Here is a 7,181-nt window from a genome sequence, read left to right as displayed (position 1 = left end):
CACGCGCCCTTGCCCCCCCTTCCCCCGCCCCCCCACACCCCCCAACGGCTGCCCAACGGCTGCCGCCCGGCGCGCGCGGCCCCCAGGCACGCGCCCAGCCCCGGGGCGGGGCGGGGGGCGGGGCGGGGCGGGGCGGGCGCTCGTGACACTCCCCCCTCACCCCCCCTCCCGCCACCGCCATGTGCGGCCGGGGGGGGGGGCGGGGGCGCCGCGCCCGCCCCGCCCCCGCCCCGCCCCGCCCCGCCGGCGGGGGGAGCGGAGCGGAGCGGAGCGGGACGCGGTGCCGGGCAGGGCGGGCGGCTCGTCCCCAGCGCGGGGCGGCGGCTGACAGGCGCGGGCGGCGGCTGCGCCCTGGCAGCGGCAGCAGCAGCAGCAGCAGCAGCAGCAGCAGCAGCAGCAGCGGTCCATGGAGCCCAGCTAGGGGCTCCCGCACCCTCCACCGGCGGCCGGAGGTAGGCGCCGGCGGGGCGAGGCGGCGGCGGCCGGGCGGCGGCGGCGGCGCGGGGGCCGGGGACGGTTTGCGCCGCGCGGGGCGGGCGGTGTGGTGGTGCCGCGGACGCGCGCGGGCCGTGCGGCGTCATCGTTCCCCGGCCGCGGGGACGGGGCTGCCCGGCGCGCTGCGGCAGCGCGGTGACAGGTTGGCCGAGCCGGGCCGGGCCGGGCCGGGCCGGGGGGCGGCAGCGGCGGGGCTGTGTCCTGCGGGGAGCCCCCCGCCCGGCCATTGTTCCCCATGGGGCGGCGCGGCCGTGGGGCGCAATTCATGTGCCTGGATCTGTGAGCTGATGAGTGAGGGGGGTTAAGAACCGCGGGTGTGTTTAAAGGGGAGGTTGTGCGGGTGTCTCCCCGTCGGGAAGTTGGGGCAGGGATCCTTTCGGCCGTCGCCGTTCGGGCCCCCAGCGCAGGTCGCCGGGAAGATGCGCCCTCACCTGCGCCCTTTGTATCTGCGTGGAGAGGCTTAGCCGAGGCGGTGGGGTGCCGCGGCTGCGAGTCACGGGTGCTCGTGGGCACCCTCGCGGAGGGGCGTCGCGCCTCAGCGTTTTGCTGGAGAAGTTCCGCGTCTGTCAAGGCGGAGATGCTGCGAGGTCCGAGTGCTGCGTGCAGGAGTTGCAATACAATGATTCAGCTTTCCGCCTCCCCCCCCCCCACCAACACACACACACACCAGCCACCTTTTCCAGAGATTATTTTTTGCCTGGATTTACTTGCTGTTGTTTACATTGGTCTTCTCAGATGCTATTCTCATCAGAAAGCTTTGTTTTTAAAGTAGTTAAAATGCAAGATTCAAAATACGTATGAGGATTATTGTTTAAAACAGAAGGGTATCTGGTTACCAAAGGGTTCTTCAGGTCTTTTCCATTAAAACTTAATGCATAAATATTCTTATTTTTACTAGCAACCTGTCATGTCATTTATTGCTAGCAAATTGACATAACATTTGAAATAAATGTTTCCTCACAAACATGCTACTGAATGGAGTATTCCAGGCGTAACATTAATATAGGAAGGAGAATTTAGCACACTCCCATTTTTCTTTCTATGTGTAATTTTGAGACAGCCTTTTCTCCCTTTTCACGACTATCTGAGTGACCCTGATTAATCGGATCTAACTACAGTGCGGACTTGGTCCATCCAGCAGGCTGCCAAGAGCATGCACGTTTTCCTGCACAACTCTACAAGGGCTGCCTGTTCAATCTATACACACTCGCTATTTTGCCCTTGGAGTCTCTGATCAATTTTGTAGCATTTCTGCAAGAAGCTCCAATAGGAGTCTCACTGAGACAGTAAAATCTATTTTGCATGGTGATATGATTGAAGTCAAATTTGAAGCGGGAGGTGGGGGAGGGATAAATGCTAGGATCGGCTGTAGGGTGATGCCGAGTTTCCATGTGAGCGTTCAATTCTGGAGGGTTTCCAGCAGCGAGAGCTATCTAGGTCTGACAGCGCATCACTGGAAGGATGGTTTTTCCAGGGTCCTGCTAGCTTTCTCCCAGAAACACAAGCGATAAGCATTTGCAGCATGCATGGATTGTATTATAAGGCCAGGCTTGAGAACTGAGCCAGCTGAGTTAGTCATGTAAAAGGCATGATGTGCGATGAGCAGGTAGCGCTGAAGGTGCTATAACTTTGGGAAGCTGGCGTTCACTGTGAGCAGGCTTGGAAACTCGCAGCCGAGGAGAGCCTGCAGCAGTGTGAATTACAGGGGAAAATGCGTTTGCATGTAACAAAGAGGGCTGGCTCATCTCCTGCTTGGGGAACTGATCTTTAGAAAATCTGGCTTGTGCCGCTGCCACAAATGTATGGTGTAGGTTTGGGCAAATCATTTAACCCGTTCCCTGCCTCCATTCTCATTTTCTTTGCCTGTGACCTGCTAAAGGCTTGTATTTCCAGCACTGTCGATTCAGATGTTAACTCAGATCCTCTACCCTGCCAAACTGCCTTGCACACAGAAGTCTGAAGTCCGACGGGGTAGTACCTTACCTAGCTGGTCTGAGGGGATATAGTCTGAAATTCAAATATTTGAGCCAATAATATAGATGCAGCATCCTCACTGCAATTCATCAGTCTCTAATCCTATCTTTCTTTTAATCCAGTCATTCTGTGCTGCTAATCAAATCACCCTGCACAGCTCGAGTGATGTTTTGCTGTGTGCTTGCCCTCCTTTCAGCTAGGCTACGTCAAGTGAGGGAAGTTAGGAAGTGAGGGTGGGCTGAATATCATCAGCTCTTCAGGACACAGACTGTCATTTGATGTTTGTAAAATCCATGGCACAAAAGAGGCCTGCTGTGATTTAGAAATACGAATCATAACTAGAGGGTAAATTACAACAAAATAACAGAAAAATGGCCAGAAAAAAAACGATACCTCTGGCATTTCTGTGTAACCAGCTGTACGCAAGTCAACAGAAAATGGAGGTGGAAGGGTGCAGCTCCCTTGGCATGACAACAGGATTCTTATTTTAGCGTGGAAGACAGCCAAAGATAAGGAGTGGTTGTCATCTGACTGGTTAGAGGAATTATCAAAAAAAAAAAAAACGTGTAAGTGGAAATATTTTCCTATAGGTACTAAGAAGAAAAGTGGGTAACCTTGCAAGTGATGGACTAGCCATGTAAAGGTAGCAGTACAAGATTTCTCCCATAAAAATCAGAATGATCCTGATTAAGCCCAGACCCTGTTAAATGACACAAGGCTTTATTTATTTCAGATGTTTCTAGGTTCCAGAGATGGGGCCAAATGTGAAGAGTTTGATGTGGCAGATAGTTTAACCCCAATTACTTCTACATAAATCACGTGATTGTTACAGTAGCTAAGTACATGCGATGGTTGCCTCAGAGCTACTCATGAAAAATATATTTAAAAAAATCCACTTAAAATATTTACTGAGTAAAGAATAATCACCTTTACTCCACCTGAGCCTACTTGTTTGTTGTGGCTCCCCCGTTCAGCCTTTCAGACCCAGGAGGCATCTCCTTTGTGGCAGCCAGTGTTGCAGAGGCTTTGGGAAAGACTGGTTAACTTTCTCTTTACAGGCAGGAGAATCAGAATGCAGTAGCTGTACTGGCTCAGCTTGCCCACTGGTCTGTATGCGTAGACAGCTGAAATGGTGGCTTTGTGGAGCAGTCAGCAAGAGAAAAAAGCAAAATGGGAGCTGACAAATATTCCTGTTATGAAACTGGGATGGATAAATGATTTATGGGGTACTTGCTTTTTTATTTTTAGTGGAAGGACTCAGTTGACAATGTGTGATGCTAGCTGTGAATTGCTGTGTTTTGAGATCACACTGCACTGGGTCATGCCTCCAGAAATGGCATCTGCAGAATAACAATACAGTAAAGTACTTGGTAGCATTACTTAAATTTACTATCTAGCCCACAGTGCTATCTTCAGGGAGAAAAAAATTCCTCTCTCTGCTTTTATTTCTTTTCTCTTTCTCTCTCTCTCTCTCTCTCTCTTTTTTTTTTTTTTTAACCTCTGTCCCAAATTGTCCCAGAAGACTCTACCTCCAAATAGGAGATAGCTAGCTTTATGAGAGTGCCTAGGCTAACAAGGATCATTAACCTATCCCAGCTCTCCTCAGGAATATCCGTTCCACAGATTACCGAGTTGCTCAGTGCCCTGGAAAGGATGGGCAAAATTGAAAAAGTGGCCACTCTTGCAGAAGCTTCTCTATCAACAGCATTTTAATGTTACTTGTTAGTTCTGGCTTTTTTTTTTCAGACAGGTCCATCCACACTATCCGTTAATGTATGGCAGCTGGGGAAGTAGGTTGGGTGCCTTTATAGGATCATGTCTGTGGGTTTTTGCAGAACTTCATAGGGGTGAGCAAGGTGGAAGCCCCTTTCTCCTGTCAGGGGGAGCAGGATGCCATGGGAAACCTCAGCGCTCGAGTAACTGGACCCTGCCAAACTGCACATACTAGCAAAAAAGCCTGTTGGAAGTAGTTCATAGCATATGTAGTTGTTTGGAAAACACTTTTTTGAAGCATCATATTGAGGCTAACTGTTCTCAAGAATTAACCTAAGACCCTAGGATAGTTTTGTTTTCCTTTTTGGTCTCCACAATGTGAAAAGGCCATTGGCTTTGTGGCTTTCTGATTCTTGTATTGCTTGCATCACTTTTAAAGCATACTGTGACAAGTGGGCTAGAGTGCAGCTATTACAGGAGAAGGAAGCTGGCTGCTATTTGGTTAAATTGCAAGCTGCACTGGGGATATGGAGATTCCTCCCCATGGCAAGTGCAAAGATCTCTGAACAAACTCCAGCATAAGCCATGTCCGTAGCTTTTCCTGCAAGGCTGCAGTGAAGCACTACTGAAGCCTAATGTCCCAGAAATGACCATCAGTGGTCACAGTATTTGAGTGTAAACTCTGATGGACCAAAGAGGCAAAGGAAGTTAGGTCAGCACTACACCTTGCTGAGTTTCAGGGGGGTCGATGAAGGCAGGCACCCCTCTGAACATCCCACGCTGCAGCTCCAAACTCAGCCTGGTTCTGAAGAGCAGTCTCTACTCCAGCATCTATATTTGCTTCAAGTTTTTAGTTATTGTTCTGCTTTTATCGTGACATGGAAACAAAGGTCAGAGAAATGTGATTGCTACCAGGAGGGCCAAGAGAGCAGTGGCTCTCACGTGCTCTGCTGGATGGCATAGTCTTCATAGCAAAGCCAGGCTATTTGGAGGAGTGCAGGTTTTGCATTCCAGTGAAAAATCATTCATTAATGGCCAGAGAATAATCACTTTACTCTGAAAAGCCACTCCAGCTGCATTGCACCAACTGTTCTTTTTCAGCCTCTGAATCCTTAATGACAACAGTGGCTAATTTCTTTTTGTGTTTTTTCTCATTGCAATGTCCTATTTTCTCTGAGTCTACTGAGAAAATAATAGTAGTCATTGCATAGCTACTTGTCACCTTTGAGAGCAGAAAGCTTCTGTGGTTAAATGGCCAAGTTATTTGGTGATTGCTTCAAGTAATAGCAACTTTTTGTAGCTCATCCGTTATTTATCTATCCTTAGTGAATAAACTATTTAACTAGAGCAATGTTACTTAACTTATGGTCCATGAATATCAGAAGATGATGAATAAAACAGTTACAAAAAATGTGACAACCACGTACATGCATTCTCTTACATGCCAGCAAACAAAAAACATCAAAGGATCAGGAATGGTAAAGTGAGAAATGTGTATGCACTTAGTAGATTTAAAAAATATATATATTGTAAGGGAAAACTTATGCAACAGTACTGCACAAAACAGTCCTTGGACTGAAAGAAATGATTAGGTGGCCTTTTGATTAAAGGAGAAAAAAAGAGAATTTGAGGAACATTGATCCGGTAGAGCAGTGAGAGTAGAACATGTGAAAAACAAACCAAATGTGAAGTTTTTTTTTTGTGTGTGTGTGTGTATAGGGTACACATCTTTCTTTTGTTGGTGGTGGAGTGTTTGCTATAGAGCTGGATCCACACCAGGCTACTGCAAAGCAAACAGGAAGGGCAACACATTTTTCTTTAGTCAGGATTTTCCCAACAAGCAGTAAGTTTGTTGCTCTTCTTCATTGTGCGTGCGAGACCCGTTAGAAGGGATGGTGTTCTTCGCTCAGCTGGTGGTACCTGACTTTGTTTCGCGTCTCACCCAACCACTGTACCCCAGCAGCTTTTCGGTTTAAGGAAGGCTGGCTGGCCAAGGTAGGGTTATACTGGTACTAAAGTAATGGAAGGCTGAAGAAAGCAGTTGCCAGGAATTGTATCTCCATGCATGGAGGGGATACATCTGCCTTTTGTTTGGGTTTGCCATTCAGATTCCTGTGTGACTTTTGTTTGTGTTTGCTGTTCAGGTTTGCCCTATGTGACTTTTTTGTATGCTCATGTAGCAGTCATGGGTCTTCCCGCATATGTTCAGCCATGAAGACATCACTTGTCTTTTCGGATATGTTCTGGCCATCACCGTAACTTTTCCTCTTCTACAGAAGATTATTAAGTTGATGGGACTTCTACACCTGAATGCTGTTAAGTGCTAGAGGAGAGTAAGCTGAAACAGAGGATGGCTGAGTGCTCACAGATCTTCACGTTCACGGCTCCCTGGAGCTCTGCAGTGACTGTCCTGAGGGGACGTAATACAGCCTCCCACTCCCAATTCAAAAGACAGTTGCTTCTGAAGCTGTCAGGTTGAAAGAGCAGGTCAATGCAATTGATCAGGAGTAGGCTCCAGACTTCTTAGGTGTGTGTTAGTTATTGGAGAGGCTTGTCAACAGTCTTGCTTCCTATGTGTTCGCTGGTGGAGCTGAAAAGCTCTTTGTTTTGAAGCATAAAGGCCCAAATATTTGGGGACCTGGTACTTCAGAAATTTCTTTTCTTGAGAAAAGGTGCCACTGAATTTCCAATGAGTTTTCAAGCTAGTAGCCCATCCTTTTCAAAAAGGAAGGGATTTTATTATTTTTTTTTTATTAACAGTTTCCAGTTTTGAACCCATTGCCCTCTTTTGCTAAAAAAATCTGAAGTGGTCAGGAGTAGGAGAGATGTCACTTAGGTCAGGGTTAATTAAACCAGTATCTTGTCTTTTTGTATTTTCATATTTGTATCTATTTTGATTTGTGCGATTTTTCCCCTTGTTCTATTTAAGGCTGTTACTTTAAGGAAGTCTAAATAACATTTCCTGTCAGGAATGGTTTAGATATAGCTGATCCGCCTTG

General features: G+C 47.9%; 1 protein-coding gene across 1 annotated transcript in view; it reads left to right on the top strand.

Moving 5' to 3' along the window:
* Positions 1–269: 269 nt before the first annotated feature.
* The window catches only part of RAI2 (retinoic acid induced 2), a 43,790-nt gene continuing 36,878 nt past the window's right edge, over positions 270–7,181 (top strand). The window contains exon 1 of the mRNA XM_062574317.1: positions 270–452. The gene's annotated coding sequence lies outside the window, so the exon portion shown is untranslated. The remainder of the gene's footprint in view (positions 453–7,181) is intronic.

Source organism: Rhea pennata, chromosome 1, assembly GCF_028389875.1.
Source record: "Rhea pennata isolate bPtePen1 chromosome 1, bPtePen1.pri, whole genome shotgun sequence".
NCBI classification, from domain to species: domain Eukaryota; kingdom Metazoa; phylum Chordata; class Aves; order Rheiformes; family Rheidae; genus Rhea; species Rhea pennata.
Note: the sequence above shows the minus strand (reverse complement) of the source record. Positions and strands in the feature narration are given on the sequence as shown.